This window comes from Notothenia rossii (assembly GCF_949606895.1).
Source record: "Notothenia rossii genome assembly, chromosome: 3".
In the NCBI taxonomy this organism is placed as follows: Eukaryota; Metazoa; Chordata; class Actinopteri; order Perciformes; family Nototheniidae; genus Notothenia; species Notothenia rossii.
In genome coordinates this window covers 56,459,355-56,478,467 of record NC_136901.1, presented here as the reverse complement: position 1 = coordinate 56,478,467, position 19,113 = coordinate 56,459,355, and the positions used below count along the sequence as shown (strand labels likewise).

Sequence of the window (19,113 nt, the reverse complement as noted above, 5' to 3'; positions counted from 1 at the left end):
TAATTACTATTGATACTGCAAGGAGACTTATTTTGTGAAAAGAAATGCAAGATGTTGTTTAATTGTTGATATATTTATGATCCACGTCACATATTCAGTTTTGGCGGCAATTCTCCTGTTCGTCCAGAAGTCTTGTCATCAGGGCTCTATAAATAGAGAACTACGGCAAAAAAAGTACGACATTATACGATTTAAAATAAAAACAAACAAATAAAAAGATAAACCACTGGCATGTAATTTACGTTAGAATAAATAGAATGATTTTGAATAATAGATGAGAGTGAAATCTAGTCACTTTACAGCCCCGCCCACTTTTGGGGAAACCAGCGCTGTCATTTGAACGGCGCTCAAGCCTGAAGCCACAGAGATCTTCTGTTACTGTCCTTTCTTCTTAGAGAAACACACACACACACACACACACACACACACACACACACACACACACACACACACACACACACACACACACACACACACACACACACACACACACACCACACACACACACACACACACACACACACACACACACACACACACACACACACACACACACACACACACACACACACACACACAAAGAAAACCTTTTGAATTCAAGTTGTTTTTTTGTATTTCTTCTGAATTGTAGAAATCCTTGGTGTTTCAATAACCTTGTATTATATCATTGTTGCCCTGAGGCAACAAACCACCCCCTGGTTGAGGGGTGTGGGGGGGGTCACATTTTATAATGGATATAATATCAGGGACCCCTAAGCTCCTAAAACACATGGTGAAACATTTTTTTCCTCCCAAAATAAAAAGTCATGCCATAGAGGGGATAGGCACTATTACAAATATTCTTAATTTGCAGTATTTTATTTAAAAGTGTTCAGAAAGACTGCATCAAATATGCTATATCTATATATCTATATAATATCAATATTGTTATTAACTTCAATCAAAGTCAATTTAAATAGCGGGCAAGACTTTCCAAGGAGTAAAAATGCTGCTGCCGGACTACTGACTGGAGGTATTGCTGATATCAAGTCTACCATATATCCTCTTCAAATACTCTGTCCAACAATATCAGTCCTCATGAAGAAAGGTGTTTTAACGCTGATTCAAAATAGCAGAGAAACATGCATTCTTGTTCTCAGGAGGGGACATTGACAGAGGATTACTCAAAAAGTACACAGTAAGTACTTCATAGTACTTGTTGTGGGAGTAGTTTCACTAGTACTGAGTCCAACAGGATTGATCTCACGAAGACCTATTGGCAGAAAAAAATAAAATAAACTCGAGAGACGGCTGAGTTGACCGCAGTGCAGAATCGCTGTATAGTTGAAAATCTCCTAACAATGTTGTCCATTTTAGACCACAGGCCTATTATATTTACAGCCCTTAATAACATTCATTTTCTGGGCTCAATATGTGTCTTGGCTGTTTTCGTTCTGAAAACAAGATACACGGATTGACCGTCCTCATCTGCGCTCTTATTTTGAAAGACAACTTTCGGTAGCAGAATATGAAAAAACGTTTTTTTTTTTTGTTGTTTCTGTTTTCTAGTGATTTTATTTTTTGTTTTGTAAGTAGAAAATGAAAATCATCCCGTTTTTTTAAGTTTAATAAATCCATTTTTGACCATGATAAAGAAAAACGCCTTGTATTTCAATTTTGGTTTTTTCAATTTGAAAACGAAAATCAAATATCCAGTCGTTTTTTGTTTTTGAATATCCATTTGTGAAAAGACAATTCAATGACCAAAACATACACTGACCGTACAATTACCTTTTTTTAATTATGTTTTCTCGTTATCCGTCTTTGGGTTCAGGACAACAAAAACGGAAAAAAGGCTTTGGTTTTCCGTTTTTTCGTTTTAAATCAAAAACGAAAAAAGGCTGGTATTTCCGTTTTTTGGCTTTTGGTTTAAACGAAAAATCAAACTGAAAAGTACACGGACCATAGAGTCATACACCTCTAAAAAAACAGAATAAATGTTTTTTTAAATGATAAAAAAATACATTTTAAAAAATACTGTAAATTCAAGATTCAAGGCTTTATTGTCATTTGTACATTATCTTCAGTGTAGATATGTCAATGAAAAACTGAAGTCACATGCTTCTCCAACAGTGCAACATATATATAGAACATATAACAAATAAAAACAGATAAAATAGTCCAATTAAATACAAATAAAATAGAATAGAAATAGTGCAAGAAGAGTCTTTATGCAAGTACACGGAATATGATTGCACTGCCGTACCAGGCCGTGATGCAGCCAATCAGGATACTCTCTATGGTGCCTGTAGAAGATGCAGAGTATCCTGGAGTCCATGTTGAACTTCCTCAGCCTGCAGAACAATTACCTCATAATGTCCGGGGATTTTACACACGGAGAGAAAGCATACACATGTTGAGAGGAAAGTGCATTTTTTAAAACCACCCATACGAACAAATTCCAAACTTCATTGCATCACAACAGAAGGAGTTCATCTGTGGAATAACTGTAATGATGAGCTGAAATACTGTGCAACTTCATCTAAACTAAAACTCTCATTTAGAAACGAAATGCTAATATATCATAATAAGTCAATACATTGACTAATACAATTTTAAAAAAGAGACGCTGTCTAGCTGTTTTGGTGATGCTGTTAGTGTGATGAGTCCATGTATGGTCCTCAGTGATGTGGACACCGAGGAACCTGAAGCTGCTGACTCTCTCCACCGTAGTCCCATTGATGGCAATGGGGGCGTGTCCCTCTCTCTGCTGCTTCCTGTAATCCACAATCAGCTCCTTGGTTTTGCTGACGTTGAGATTGTTATCCTGGCACCAAGATGTCAGGTTTTCGACCTCTCTGTACGCCGTCTCGTCGCCGTCGGTGATAAGGCCGAGGACGGTCGTGTCGTCAGCAAACTTCACGAAATCTAAGAACATTTACATGTAAAACACAAAGAAAACATGTCATTTTACTTTACAAAAGCCCAAGTTTACATTAACTGTCAGATGTTTTGTAGAAAAAAATCAAAAATATATGTATTGAAAATAATAATATACATCACAAAAATAAAAACAATAAATAAAATATATTATATATAGCAGAATAGACCGGCAATGAAACATTTAACAATAGCCAACATTTTCCCAACATTTTGTTCAAAAGATAACAATTATAAACAATAAACAAATCGACCAGTTATGAGTGTGCGTGTGTACTAGGGTGCAACAACTAATCGACTTAATCGATTAAAATAGATGACCAAATTAGTTGGCAACTAATTAAGTCGTCGATTCGTTGGTGACGTCATCACGTGTGTTTTACGCGCCGTTAAACTCCAACGTTATTGGTCTTTTTATCGGTACTGGAGACATTTAAAAAATGTCAGGTATTATGTATGCTAGCAGCAACACACAGAGTTAACTACATTATACAAACATGGGTTAATGATTAGAGGTAACCAAGTTATTTATTTTGTTAAAGTTTCAGCTATTCTGTTTAGAATTATGTTATCACATTATTTAATACGATTTGTTAAAACATTGTTGTTTCTTTTGATGTGAAATATTATTTATTTAATTTAAATAAAAAGCAATGTTAGTTGTGTTCACAATTTGTTTAGTTAATTTAATAATATATGTATTTTTGAATCAAGTATTCATCTTTATTGTCTTCATTGTTAGTTTCCACATGCCTAAAACAACCTCAAGCTAAATCTAAAAGTTGATGGCTAAATAAGAGCGTTTGAGAAATTGTGCAAGGCATACAGTAATAGTCCGAATAGTCGATTAATCGTTTCATTAATTAGACCCTCCGGAAAAAACGCAGGCAAAGATCCTTGATTATGCAGGCTAAAATCCTTGATTATGTGATTAAACATGCAGGGTTTTTATGTGATTTTATGCGGTGAAATTGCGAAATATACGCAAAACTGCGAAAAATAATAGATTTTTTTTAAAATATTGGGCTGTCTTATTTATTCTCTCTCACACACAACCTGCCACTAACGTTAAACTCCTTTCCTATTCAATTAAACACATTCAATGTTTATTTATTGTAAAAGCAATGGGGCTATTTCACACACACACACACGCACACGCACACGCACACACACACCAGGGTTCCTGCAGGTTTCGCCTACTCAAATTTAAGACTTTTTAAGACCTTTTTAAGACCACTTTGAATAGAATTTAAGACCTATTTCACGGCAAGAAAGTATGAAGGAAAATTGTTAGCGTGTTAGACAAAAAGTGTGTGTGTGTGTGTGTGTGTGTGTGTGTGTGTGTGTGTGTGTTCGGGCTGTGCAATTAATCATATTTTAATCGCAATTACGATTTTGGCCTGCCACAATTACGAAAACAACATAATCGGAAAAAAATGAATTTTGCTTTGCTAGGTTGTGACAGTGCACTACAACATATTTGATCTAATTCATTTTAGTAATTTATTTTTATTTATCTTATTTATATGTGTTTAATAGCTTGTGGAAGTGCGCTCCAAAATATTTGTTGATCTTGTTTATTGGTATTTAATATTTTGATATTATTTATTTAAATGTATAATTTATTTTTGTATTGGTTTTTCAGTTGTATTATACGTTCAGGGTAATCAACAGTTAAAAAGATACTGTTCAAATTATTATTTTTTAAAAAGTTCAATAAATGGATGTTTTCAAAGTCAATGAATTTATTGTGTGTGTAACAAGAGCTATATTCAGAGCTCTGCTGCCTTGGCTACACTATTTCATTGTTGCTGTTGCATGATTGGTGTTTAGCTACGGTATTTAGCGTCTACAGCACCTCCACTTTTAGGGTTGACGTAGACCCAAACGTCGCCCGGAGGTCCCCCGGTGTTATTGCGGGAGCTGCTGCACTAGCTAACGCTACATTAGTCAAACAAACGCTAATTTAATTTGCAAAATGTGCAGCGGGCTTCAAACACGTTCCCCTCCACTGGTTTCAACCAAGCACTAAATTCGATGTTTCCCAACCAAATACGGTTGAACTTACACTTCCCCATATTTATTTGTAAGTAGATTCGAAGATACCCGAGTTTCTCACTGCCGCTAACTGAAGCTTGGTTGCTAAGTTACTAGCTGGGTGTTCTCCGATAAGGGGCCGGAGGAAACAAAGTTAGTGATTACTAGTTCCATGTTGATTTATTTCAATACAAATTGTTGGGGGGAACTGAAAGGCTATTACCGTACTGGTTACTTTTCAGCCCGGACATTTCCCCAAAAAAACATTTAGACGCGATCTCAACACAGAAATACCTTTCAAATCCGATCATTTTTAAGACCTTCTAAATCATATTTAAGACCTTTCTTATTTTTTTGGTCATATTTAAGACCTTTTTAAGGCCTTAAATTCAGATTATCAAATGTAAGACTTTTTAAGACCCCACAGGAACCCTGACACACACACACACACACACATTTCATTCTGTTTTCATTTAATCGTTCGTTATCTGACCAGCTTCAATCTTATAGGCTACTCACTTCGTTTCTTGTAGCCCTCAAACGGGTTTTGGAGGTTGATGCCTCGGTGAACGTGAGTTGTTTGGCTTTCTTGTCCGCAGCAGCAGAAAGCATTTTCGAATGTTTGAATGAATCAAAGTGGGTCGTCACCGTCGACTTTCTCTAAGACGTATACTCCAACACACACTTGCACGGAGTGCAGAATAGTTTCCCCCCACTTTCGTGAAAGACATCGGGGTACTGCTTTGCCCGGTCTTTAGCAGAAATGTTCGTTGTGTGAGTTCCACACGTTCACTCTATGGCAGGGGTCGGCAACCTTTTTTATATGAAGTGCCATTTAAAAAAAAAATTGTTATCAGCGTGCCGACGATCGAGAATTATTAACGGGGGGGGGGGGGGGGGGGGTTTGAGGAGCTTGACGCTCGTGAACTATCAGCCGGAGGGCGGGGGGAGCCTCGCTGCGGGGAAGCAGTGTGTGGACCTGTCAACGAAACTTAAACATTTACCACATTTAAATAATTGGTTTAAACGGCATAATAATAAGGAAAATCGTCCGTTCTGTGATTCTCCAGAACACACATGTTATGATATAACTTAAGGGTCATGCAGAGTGAGATGAGATCGCTGTCCCTTTAAGAGAGAGTGAGAGGGGTGTGGCTTGTGCATGTGTGTGTGGATGGCAGAGCGACAGTGAGGGAACGTGTGTATGTTTCTGGAAGTGAAACGAAGCAGCAGAAAAACATGATGTATTTTGTGAAACAGAAGAACAGCTAAATAAATGCAACGGCCTCCCAAGCAGAGCTCGCCTCTCTCCAGTCATTTAAGCTAAAGTGGGTTATTGAACCTGAAGCTTGTTGCTGCTGCCCTCCTCGACTACGGTCTGGGAGCCGACAGGAAAGTTCAACACACAGATGGCCAGTCCGCCCCTTTGTAGCATATTATTTCGATGAGCAGATCGCCACTGGGCTTTCAACTAAAGACACAGCCACGCAAAAACTGTGGCATTTGTACAGCTCCTTATGGGTAGGCCTACTGCAATTTGTGAATTGCTTTCCTCTGTGGTGAAACGATCAGCACTGCACCACGGAGGAAAACGGCAGAAAGTCACCTGGAGTTAAAGAGAGCGGGGCTGCGTTGCGTGCATGGCTTCCTTCTGCAGGTAGACGCGCTCTGAAGGCGGTCTCGTTCAGGATCCGAAAATACAATTTAAATATTATTGCACACTTATTCCACTTATTCCTAGTGTGCCACTGGTTACGGTGCCGCGTGCCAATGCTGGCACGCGTGCCAGGGGTTGCCGACCCCTGCTCTACGGTGTTGTTTACCTTCTGTGATGCGCGAGCTGATGACGTCACGTAATCATCATCACTACTTCACGTCAAGACGAGTTAACTTTTCTTTTTTTTCAACTTTGTGTGGAAAAATGCGGGGATTATGCGGCCTTTTGATAAATATGCAGCCTTTTAAAAATCTGCGCCATTTTGCTGATTATGCGGTAAATTCTGCGATCGCAGGATCGCGTTTTTCTGGAGGGTCTAATTAATTGATTATTAAATTAGTCGTTTGTTGCCGCCCTAGTGTGTACATGACTATGTGTATGTTTTTCTACTTTCTTCATTCAAAGTCAACGACGTTTGTAATTAATGAATGCACCTTTATCGAGTGCTGTTTTTGTTTTTCTTCCTTCCTCTCCACTGTAGTCCCCTTGTCCGGATTGATCTTGAATAGGCACCTGTTAAGACAGAAGTACACTTACATTTAGTGTTTAATTACACATTCTGTGGATGATACAGCCATTAATTGTCTTTACAGTTATACAGCTTAAAGTCAAAGGGCAATGCTACTCTTCAATGTACTTTTCTTTAACTGGTATGATCATATTTGTACATTTAAAGCATTGGTTTGAATAGAGTTTTGTTCTCTAAAGTTGTCACTTGGCATCTCTATCACACTGGACAGTATTGCAGCAGGTCTGTAAACAGGAGCAAGCGGTCACTTGAAGATCATTTGAATGTAGGTAGCTACGAGGGCCATCTTGAGAGTGTGTAACTGGAGCAGATGAGGTGCGTGTCAGCAGCAGAGTGAGCAGTGTAAAGCATCGTAGTTAACTGAAAGAAGTATTAATGTGTTGGTTCACTGCAATAATACCAGGTTCCGGTGCCCATCCCATTTCGGTGCAAGAAATAGTTGCGTCTTCCTCGTCAGATTCCATTGTCCTCAGGTGCTGACACTCACGCTAAGCTTTTACTTGGTGGTAGAAGTAAAATATTCTAATTATACTTGTGTGTTTCTCTGTTATAGACCACACACATACACTAAACATGCTCCATGGCTGTATTACTGTGCTGTTGTGTTGATATGAATAAGTTAAGGAAATCAACCGCTACTGTTAGAAATTAAAATCAATGTTTTGATGGTATAATGTAGCTTAAACATACCGTCAGTTTAAACGCTCTTTTATACTGAAAAACCTGAAATTCTTGTGCACAAGCAGTTAAGCTTTTATTCTGAAAATCCTTCATCTACGGTTAGCATTTAGCATGTGGCTAATATACGATTTCCTAAAGAGGTGAATTGAGTAGCGAAATGATATGGAGTGGTGCAAACCGAAACCTACGGATTTAACACTACAACTATAGATGTCGAGGTACTACCATGTTGAATATTAAATGAAAGTACAGTTTATTTGAATACATTATTGTTTACAGACGAGAGTAGCATGTGACAACATCCGGAATGACCGGAAACCAAACGAGCCGAGAAGTATTGTTTAGAGTATTGATTACAGCGTTTAGAATGTGTTAAATGAAAAGTGATGAAAGAGAATATGAGGAGAAACGGCGTGTTAAGCATATATTGAATGTGAAAAGAACCTATCCTCTGTTTAAATGCAATAACGGACATTGGAGACGAGGTGAGCCGGCTGGCGGGGAGGAGCCAGCAGAGGATATATAACAGCGCCGGAGGAGAGATCCGGTCTCTTCTCTTCTTGCTCAGGAGAGCCAGATCACAGCTGTTTTCTGCCGGAACAATATTCTGTCTGTAACACTACCGCGCCTTTTTTAATTAAAGTATCCCATTTGAATCTTTTCAGAGACTCCATTTAGTCTCATTTTAAAGCTTCTCTCCTGGACGCGAGAATAAAGAACATATTTAACACTACCAAGAATCTTGTGTGTTCTTACCGACACCCCAAAGTGTAAGTCACTCCGAGTGAAACCTTCCCCTATACCAGGGGTCGGCAACCCGCGGTCCTCGAGACGCATGTGGCCCTTTAAGCCCTCTGCTCTTGCTCCCTTGAGCTTAGACAAAAATAAGAAGGAAATAAAATAAAGGTATTTGTAGGACTATTTATATTTTGTTGCATGGTTGAAATGTTTTCGTATCTTGTATTTTGAGGTGATACTGTGACACATAAATAAAAAACAAAACGGTTTTAATTAGGTCAACTAAAATATGCGTCACATCCTGCTACGGTCCCTTTTCTTGGAGGCGAATAACCTGACCCCCGGCTCGATGTGCGAACTATGGATAAATCAAAGAAAAGTACCGGAGGAACACAGGATTTAATTATTCGTGGACAGAGTTATATGCTTTCACAGCAAACGATGCTGGTTTACCGGTATGTTTGATATGTAGAGAGAAGTTGTCAACGGTGCTGCAGCCTTTACGTATTGAGGAGCAACAAGGGAGAGGAAGACGGCTGACAATCTTCAGTCATAATTCAATGGGGTATGTCATTTATTTCAGAAAACACTTTTTGTTATATACCATGGAATGCTCTTAACGTCCCGATAATAATGAATATATTAAATGCTTTGACAATAAATACATACAAAAATGTATCTCTGGAAGCCGTAGCGCTGTAAAAAGCACGACCAATCATTTTAGCCGGCCCGGCTAAAATAACTGGATGGCCTACCTGCCTGTCAGCCTTCCATCTGTGCACAAACTTATCTCGTGCCCTCATTGGTCATGCGCGTTCGTGTGTGTTGGAGGAGGGGCTCTGTAAGAAAGTCTGAAGGAAGAGGCAGATTTTTTCCGGTTGTGTATTTTCAAATTCTGGCGCACTCGAGCTGGTTTCTCCATTCTTACCTACTCTACCTTTAACTCTTTTTAGGGTGCAGCTATATGTTTTATTTATTTCAAAGTGGGCCCATTTTAATTATATACTTTTTTCCTTCAAATGTGCAGAAGACTCCCCAAGTGCTGTGTTTAATTTATTTTAAAGTAGGCCTGTGTATTATTTTTAATTCTCCTTATCGGAGTTCTTTGTTTCTTATTAGAGGTTAACAGTTTTATATAATGTAATAAATACCTTAATAAATGCAAAAAAACTGTAGTTTTTGTCTGATATAACAATAAAATATCAAGCTATGAAATATGTTTTGCGGCTCCAGACAAAACATTTTTTGGGAAAAAGGAGCAAAATGGCTCTTTTGGTGAAAAAGGTTGCAGACCCCTGCCCTATACAATCCTACCTGAATCCCTATTCAATAGGACTCCTTGAAAACAATTCCTTTTTCCAAATAACTGAATTGGTTTTCTTTTGTTGTCGACAAAGGGCCCTCTTTCCGTCATTTTCATTAAGCTGAAGTAAACATACCACCGATTGGCTAAGAGTGAGTTTGGGCCTTTAGGGAGGAGCCAAAGCACACCACTGCAAAGGAAAGGGGTACGCTGAATTTACAACACAAGACAAAACGAGAGCATAATGTGAAACAGAATGCAGCACAATAATCTTTTTATCTCGATTATCTTGTATTGTCAGAAGCACTTATCGTGTGTCAGAAATGTGCACAATCCTCTACTCTGTGGTGTAAGATGGAATGAATTAATAATCACAATTCAAGTCTTACCTCTGCAAGAACTCCAGGGTAGCTCCCAGTTCTGAGCGATAACTGATGTTGAGACAGTAATATGCTGCAAACATCAGCATCCGGGCGTCGACACTATTTAGGACACTGCCACTGACGATGGTCTGGTCCTCTGCTATCATGTAGTGTCCAGCTGTCAGGTGAGAACTCCCTTAAGGTACACAAAGGAAAAAGTCACAAAACATTTATAAATCCAAAAAATATTTAGTGCAGATTGTTGTTGTTTTTTACTGGTGATCATATGGCCAATTGTATTTTAGGAATGATCAGCTCCTGCAGCTTTCTTTTCTTTCTTAAAGAGCAACTTGCAGGTTAAAGACACCAGTGAATAAATGTGTAGGAAAATGATGAATACACTAGATTTTCCAAAAAATATACAGAAATATATACTACAGTGACATCTGGCGTCGTTTTAGTAAGACATTTTCCCTTCCGCATAAAAAAGCCTCCCCACGTGACCTCCCGCGTGTTACGTAACATGGGGGAGAGCGGCCGGTCTAACGTTTGAATAAACATGGATCACAATGCTAGTTTTGACACAGAAGAGGTTGAAAATATATATTCGAATGCATATGATTATAATTATGAGCCTGCTATGCGTCCAAGAGACCAGGAGCAGCCAAGGATTAGAAAAAATAACGGCCATCGGAGAGAAATGGAGCTTTGGTGTGTTGAGAACCATTGGAGAACAGAGCAGCTGTCTTGGTGAGTGACCGGCGTTAGCTACAGTTAATGTTAGCTAACGTCACATCACAACATTGTAAAGTTAGCAATCATATATCAGGCTATAACTAAAGTAGCATTGATAATATAGTAACGTTACTGGCAGGACTGTTGATACTGATCCATAACAGAAACTAATGCGCAACTATCAGCCGTATCTCGCGTTACCTAATGCAACTCCACACTACGGTGCTGACCGGAGGGGAGACGCGAGATACGGCTGATACTTGACGATTGTGATATATTTATTTTAATGTCACCTTGTAGTGCCGAGGACATGGAGTCGGAGGCGGTGCAATGGAGATGTGAAAGGGTACTTTAATAGAGAGCAGAATAGGACATGTTGTCGGGTCGCAGCCCGGGTCGACAAGAGAAAGAGCCGAGAGGGCACACACAATATATAAGTCACACATAACATGTCCGTGCGGGAACAATAGCCGCAACTGTAGTTCCCAGTTTGAATTATGAACCCAGTGTATAAATAGGTGGTCACCACACCTTATATATATTCATGTGTGTTAAATTTGAAGGGAGTAATTACATTTTTCCTCCCCAATATAGAGAGGTGAAGTCTTTGTGTTTAGAGAGGGATGTGAGCAGGGGACATCCTTATTTGGGCATAGCTCCAAAACTCTGGAATGTTTCCATCGTAAAAAAGAGGGTGCGTTACACATGCTTAGGGCAGATGTGTGTGTGTTTTCATTGTGTTTTCATTGCAGTAAATATACTGTTCAACTATACCTCTGTTTTCATTCTTTCATGTGTGGGTACTAAATGGCTACAAACATTGTGGAGAAATTAGCTTAAACATGTTTTATTACTCTATTTGAAATGGAAGCAGTTTTTATGACAGGGATGAGAGAGCTGGGGGAGGGGACATTCTTCTTAAGATTTTCAGCATGTCAATTATCAGGAAAATCTACTTGTTTTAAATAGATGTGTGTGGTTAATTACTTTGAATTAATAATGACAGTATCAGGGTATATGCAGGAATCCTGAAGTCAAATGTAATACCTTTTAAGACCTTATTTAAGACCCTTTCCATACATTTTAAGACCTCATCGCAACTTTGAGTTCTAACCGGTTACATTGGCAACACACTTTACCTCACATTTACTATATTGATTGTAAGATAGCAAAACTAAACAGAGTGCCGACAGACCACTGAAGCATTCTCTCCACATGAACTTCAACCTCTCTGTGAAGGTCAGGTTTAATGCAGTATGCTGCTTTGTTGCTTCTGTACTCTGTGCTCTTTCATTCCAGTAAAACTCCTCAGAAACCATTAGAAACCAGTATTTGACCAATAAACAAAACAATTGACAAAACTTTGAACTATGAAATATGTTAAACTTTGGTGAGCTTCAGCGGGGTAATGCCATATAGGAGCTCCCTCACAAATACCCAGGGGTTAAATTGGGCTGGGGCTGTCCGGGGCTAAGCCCTGGCACATAGGACGATGCTCTGACGTCATCACCCTCACACATTTGTCATATGTTTACAAAAAAGGATATATATTTTAAGACTTTTCTTGTTCTTAATATAGACTATATTTAGGGTCTATATGTGTTGACTTTACTTTAAAATAGCAGATCTCTGTGACCGGATATAGTTTGGCTTAGACCCCGACCCCACGAGGACGCATACGGTAAAACGCATACGCAAGCGCAAAAAAGGCTTCCGTTCACACGCATTTGATTCATTAACGTGTCCGTTCACACTAGACCGCTGGAAATGCTGGAAACGATGTAGTACATATTAGGCATGGGCGGTATCATATTTTTCATACCGTCATACCTTGCTGACATCATACCGTGGTATACGGTATATGACGGTATCAGTCCCAATTTAAGGGGTAATTTCTCCCCAAAAAAAATGTTTTACTCACTATATCAACAGCCCCACCAAAAATATTTTCCACCAGCCGCCACTGACGGTATGACTTGGGTCGACTTAAGTGAGGTGGCATTCGGCGGCAAATAGATGTTTCGAACGGTATATTATATGTTCGGTGTAAAATGCAGCCCGAGCCGGTAGACGCTCGCAAAGTGCCGCGACGTGCGCGCAAGTGCAAAACAAGGGCTGCATACATGACACATTGTGCAAATGGCACATTTTGAGATCGGATACAGGACGCGTATGTAGATGTCCGAAGCTGTTTCCATAGTGAGCTAAGTTAACAATATATCATCATACATAAACATTTTCCGGGAGTAAATACTTGACTTATTGAATAAAGTTTGCTATATTCACTAACTAGTTTGGCAATATTATTCCGTGCATGTGTTAAAAACCTTATTTCCATTTGATTCATTGGATTACTCGCGTGAATGTTTAGCGCGTAAATGCTTTCGTTTTTAAAACCGTCCGACCTCGACCACAAAACCATCAACCAGTTGCATAGGATTAAAAAATGTCAACACTCACTCACCCCGTCTTAAACATTCCCAAAGAAGTGCCTCTGTCTCTCGTTGTGCTGGATGAAGTCACTGGCGACGAGTAAACCCAAAATAGTCCCAAACAGGCGCAGAGGCATTTTTCTTTTTTACTAGTTGTCCGAGTTCGGGGCCGGCAAATGCTGCCGCCATCTTGCTCATCTCAGCTCTGTGCTGAGCTCTGAGAGCGGGAAAGACGGACTGCCCTCCCCTGCCCTCTGCTGGCGCGTGCTGTGTATTACAACCAATGTCGTCCCTGTCAAAACTCCGTGTCAGTGTAATAGAATGAAACACATCTGTGATTTGGCGCACAGTCTGTGACGTCACGGTATTGAAAATCATACCGACGGTATTTCAAAATAACCTAGTATACCATAATACCATCATACCGCCCAAGCCTAGTACATATGCCAGGCCTGTAAGTGGCGCTGCTGCCGCCCGAAATACACCAAAAGCAGCGAAGAAGACCCCGGAGCATGGTTGCCATGGTTTCCCTTCTGTTTATTCTCCGCGGTAGACGGCGTGTTCTCCTGCTGTATATCTCTCCGGTAGTCCATAGCAGATCAAAAACACCCACCTCAGCGCCTCTTCCAAGGAACGAGGGGACCGTGCGGCAGAGTTTCCGTAAAAATGTTTTTGTTTTTTTTTACGGCGCTTTGCATGGGGCCGCCTTGGGGGGTTTCCCGACATGTCGTTTCAGTAAATTAAAGGGTGTTTAATGTTGTCGTTGCTGTGGACCTTATTAATACCTTGGAAAATGCCATTTAATACTTTTTAATAGCCTTAATTTTTGCTAAATTGATTTATCAACTTTTAATACTTTTTAAGACCCCGCGGACACCCTGAGTATGTGTAAAGGAAGCTGGAAATATGCAATGTGAAACCTTTTATTTGAAGTAAAGATGTGAACAATAGCTCAAATGGCTGGAAAGACAACAGGAAAAATGAGTGTGTTCTCTATATTAGGCCTGTGTGAAGTTTGACTATTTGAAAAGCATCTCTAATACTGCTTAAGAGCATAGGTAATGTGTTCCTCGTTATTATTGATATGAAGGTAATTTACATGTATTACGTATATTTAGCCAACTATAACAACTATATCTTAAAACATATTTTTAACTTGTGTGTGGTAACCTGAGGGGGGGGAGATGGCCACATTGACAAAGAGCCATAAAGGGGATGTGTGTGCTGGCTGCAAGATGTGAAATAAGATAAGGAAACTTGTTGTTTAGAGCAGGTTCGTTCCAGACACCAAAAGGTATCTGGTTTTCGTCAAACTGAAGAGACTTTTTGTTTCCGGGTTTCTTTTGCTGTGTCGCGCTGATTGGGTACGACAGGCCATGTGTTGGTCTCTCCCAATGAGATGACCTCTGGGGGAAGCATCCACACACCTCCTCCTGTGTTTTTAGTATGAAAGCCTGTGTTTTCCTTTGGTTTCGCTCTCCTCTTTTCTTCATACGGCCAAGGGGTAAGACCTCTCCCAGCGAGAGGACCAGAGCAGGGGCACCCGAAGGGGGGGCCCCTTTTGAGTTGTTTTGTGTTGTATTGTATATTCTACCATTAAAACAGATTATTGTTTAACCCTTATCCTGGTGCTTTGACTTTTCCTTCTTTTAAAACAAACTCATAGAGGAACGGCGCGGAGCAGAGGTTCTGCCTCAACACGATCTGGCGGAGAAAGGTTGTGGAGCCTCCGTTGATATGCTGTTGTAAATGGCTTGATGGAAAGCAGGTGTGTAGTCGGGGAGGGTGCACAGCTGATTGCAGCAGGTGAGTGGAGGTTGAGCCGGGAGCCAGGAGTGACAGCCACCACGCCCACACAAACAACACAGACAGGGGGAAACAAACAAACAAACACAAAGGAGACGGCTGGAGCAGTACAGCCGTCACAGCGTTACCTAATGCAACTCCACACTACTTCTTACCAGTGGTGTAGTGGGCGTTGGACGCGGGGGTACGCCGTACCCCCACTTATTTGAAGCATGATTTCTTTTTTTAATAGTCTAATACATCTAAAATCATTGCCAGTGTTATCAGTTGCAAGTGTGTGTTTGTTGTAATAATGACGAAAACATAATAGGCAGATTTCACAGTAATTATAATAAAAACGTAGCTCAAGCATTTATGCAACTTGATTTGAAGCGTGTGTGTGTGACGGGCAGAACCGTGTGTGTAGGGTGACCAGGTGTCCCGCACTGTGCGGGACTGCACACACAGCATTTTTATTATTTGTCCCGCGTCCCACACATTGAGACTATTTCCCGCATTTGAGTGATATCACGCAGAAAGGCCGGATCGGTTCGCTGACAGCCGGCACCGCCCTTTATTATTATATTGTCTAAATGGCATCATGTAAGTTGCGCTGACAGGTGACACGGAGGTGCCCTTATGTCTTGTAAAACCTATCAAATCCTGCATTAACATTTTTAATTGTAATTTTCAGGCAAGGTTAAGCATAAATGTAGTAAATAAAAAAACCTGCAAGTTGCTCTTTAAGTGTTTCCTAATGTTAACAGTGTAGAAAATGTCACATCATAAAGGGATAGTTTGGGTGTTTAAAGTGGGGTTTTATCAAAGGTACAGTACTTATCTATAGTCAGTGTATTACCTAGAGTAGATGATGGCTGGCAGGGGCGGACTGGGAAACGGTGGACCTCTGTCGCCTGTCAGCGCAACTTCAATGATTCCGTTTAAAAACAGCGAACCGACCCGGCCATTCGGTAATTCTACAGATGGCCAGTCCGCCCCTGCCGGTACCGAAGTGGACCGACCGGCCCATCGGGATTCGTCCCGCCAGTCAGCCACTGATGGCCGGTACGCCCCCAAGCTTGGAGACAGGAGCAACCACATGGAAGCAAAGCAATGTACTACTCTGGACAGGGTCAGCAGAAAAACATATTTTAACCACCTCTTGATGATTTCCATATCCTTTCACTGTTTGCATAGCAATACCACATAGGACATTGAGAATTGATAAAACTTGTAATATGGCAAGAAATCTTACTTGAGGATCTCTGGCTGCTGTTTATTCTTGGCAGGTTGCAATTACTGGTACTGCAGCTAACAGCTGAGGGGAGAAAAGAGACAGAAGTTTGCACATGCTTGAGCAAAAATAACTTAAATAACACAGCAGCAGCTTTAAGTACAGTAATACCACTTCAAGTATAAGACCTCAGTACTTCTACTCTTATAAACATGGCTGCACATAACTGGTGCGCATGCGCACCCCCCGCCAAAAAAGAGCACCGGATCATTTGAAAAAAGGCGCATTTGCGCACCGAGAGAGAGAGAGAGAGATAGAGATAGAAAAGAGAGATATTTGCGAGTTGCATAAGAACTGGTAAGATAGCAGGGTTTCCCACACATAGACTTTACTTGGGCAGGTCGCCCAGGTATATTAACGGTCGTCAAAGTATAATTCGCGAGCCATTTAGGTTTAATTTTTGTAATCCGTCCGCGAGCACCACGGCATCTGTGATCCCTCGCTCTACCCCTCGCTATCGCGTGACGTGTCTGCATTATGCGCTCCGCACAGTACTCTGCTGCGAGGCTTAATGAGCGTGCTCACTGGCGCACCTCCCCCCCCCGTTCATAAAGTCAAGTACCCCTCAAAAGGTCCGGTTTATTTCATCTTAAGGATGCGCACCAAGCAACATCTCCAGGTGCTCCTCTCAAACATTCACTGCACATCACGCTCAGCCACTTGAGCACCCATCTTGCACATCATTAAAAATGTTAAATTAAACAACATGTATACCATAGCTAGGACTTTGAGGTTTGCAATGTTTTAAGACTTGAGTGTTTTCAATCCGTTGATAAATAGTTTTTACCATTACCTCTCAAAGTGCTGCTTCCTCTCCTTTGGGCGCGCCACGTGTCGTGCAGTGCTCTTCACCTCCTGCATGCTAACTTTGTGGTCTCCGTAGTGTCAGTGCCTTTGCGCATGCGCTCTGTCTGCCTCAGCGCATGATGGGTGCTTGCAGCAGAAGTCTCGTCTCTGATTGGCTGCAAATCGATTGCCCTGAAAATCCTTTGATGAACATCCAATCTTTGTATTATTTTAAGAATTGGTAACACCACACCATAAAGATTAATTTAAAAGTAAAAAAATGGGGTGCAAACTATTTACATTGCAATTATGATTGTTTAATTATTTGGATGTTATTTTCTTAATTTACAAAATGACAATGTAACTAGTTGATAAATAATAAAACAAACACTGACGGCCTTCCAAAGACACAAGCAACATATGTTATAAGACTTTTTTATTGTCAGTTTATTCTTTTTAGTTTGAGAATAGAGAACACTGATAACTAATGTTGGTGCACATTTATATAAGGTTGATTATGATCAGGAATATCCCATCTGTACTTTGCAGTCCTGTCCCAAGTACAAGTTAAGTAGGTATTAATCAACGTGTACATATAGTTTACTATCATTTGTAGTCATGCATAGTACTGCCTTCCTGATTGCTTTATTTGTTGAGAAACCTATTCTGCACCTACCTGGGTTTTAAGAGATTCCAATACCCTATGTGACTGTTCCAACCCAGTCTCATGGCATTTCGTGTTCACCAACACGATTTTCCACTTTTTTCGTGTTGCACAGCACGATTTTAAAAGCAATGTATTTCTATTGGTAGTCTCACGGCATTACGTGTTATAGGAAGACCGGAAGCTGTGTGGTTCATAAAAACATGTTCTTACTCAATAGCAAGACACAATTATTGCTTTTATTTTAAATCGTATAATGTCTGACTTTTGCTGCCGTCTGTTAGCAAAATAAATTGGGCTCAGAGCCGTTGCAACCATGTCTCCTAAAAATTACGTTCCCACAGAACTAAACTGCATTCTCAAATACGTTTTTTTTCTCACACATTACGTTTGTTTTGCACGTAACTCAAATACGTTTACTTTCTAGCTTATAATAATGATAAAAGTAATTTATTATTTATTATTATATAATTTTAGAGCAAACTTATTTTCGGGCTGGCGGCTCACTGTTAAGTTTACCAAATCCGTTATTATGCTGGTTAATGGGTAAATAATCACAATATTGTTTGTAGTCGTTTCATACTGCATTCTCAATTACGTTTAGGAAGAAACGTATTTTCTCCCACGTTACGTTTGTTTTGAACGCATCTCAAAAACGTTTAAGTTCTACATATCTTTTACAAACCTATTTTCTCTCAGTAACGTTTGTTATGAACGTATCTCAAATACGTTTATGTTCTATTTGCCATTTATTGTCTTGCTTATAATAGTAATTTGTAATCTTTTTGACCATGTGTTGTGCTCTGCAGAGACTTTAATATTCTACTAGCTGGAGTTGTACTAGTGACATCATTGTGTTGATGTCAACCAATGCAACAAAGTTTTTCTCGTGTTCGCAGCACCATTTTCTTCAGATGTTTAACAAACAAATTATCAATACATGTTATTAATATACCGCCCCTAGGAAACACAATACCTGACAAATGTTAATGCAAGGCATTCTTAAGTGAACCTGCAGAAAACGGCCTTTTGAAATAATATTCCAAATTAATCAATAATAATAACAATAATCCATTTTATCAATTTGTTTACCCTTAGAAGTGAACATACCTCATAATGTTACATCAGGAT

At 40.0% G+C, this 19,113-nt stretch overlaps 1 long non-coding RNA gene across 1 annotated transcript; it reads right to left on the bottom strand.

The window, feature by feature from the left end:
* Positions 1–1,889: 1,889 nt before the first annotated feature.
* LOC307031426 lies at positions 1,890–18,644 on the bottom strand. The gene is made up of 5 exons (XR_013805962.1): positions 17,326–18,644; positions 16,098–16,556; positions 10,314–10,482; positions 7,108–7,186; positions 1,890–2,907 (listed from the first exon to the last, which is right to left on the bottom strand). It is a non-coding gene; the product is annotated as an uncharacterized lncRNA (long non-coding RNA).
* Positions 18,645–19,113: the final 469 nt, after the last annotated feature.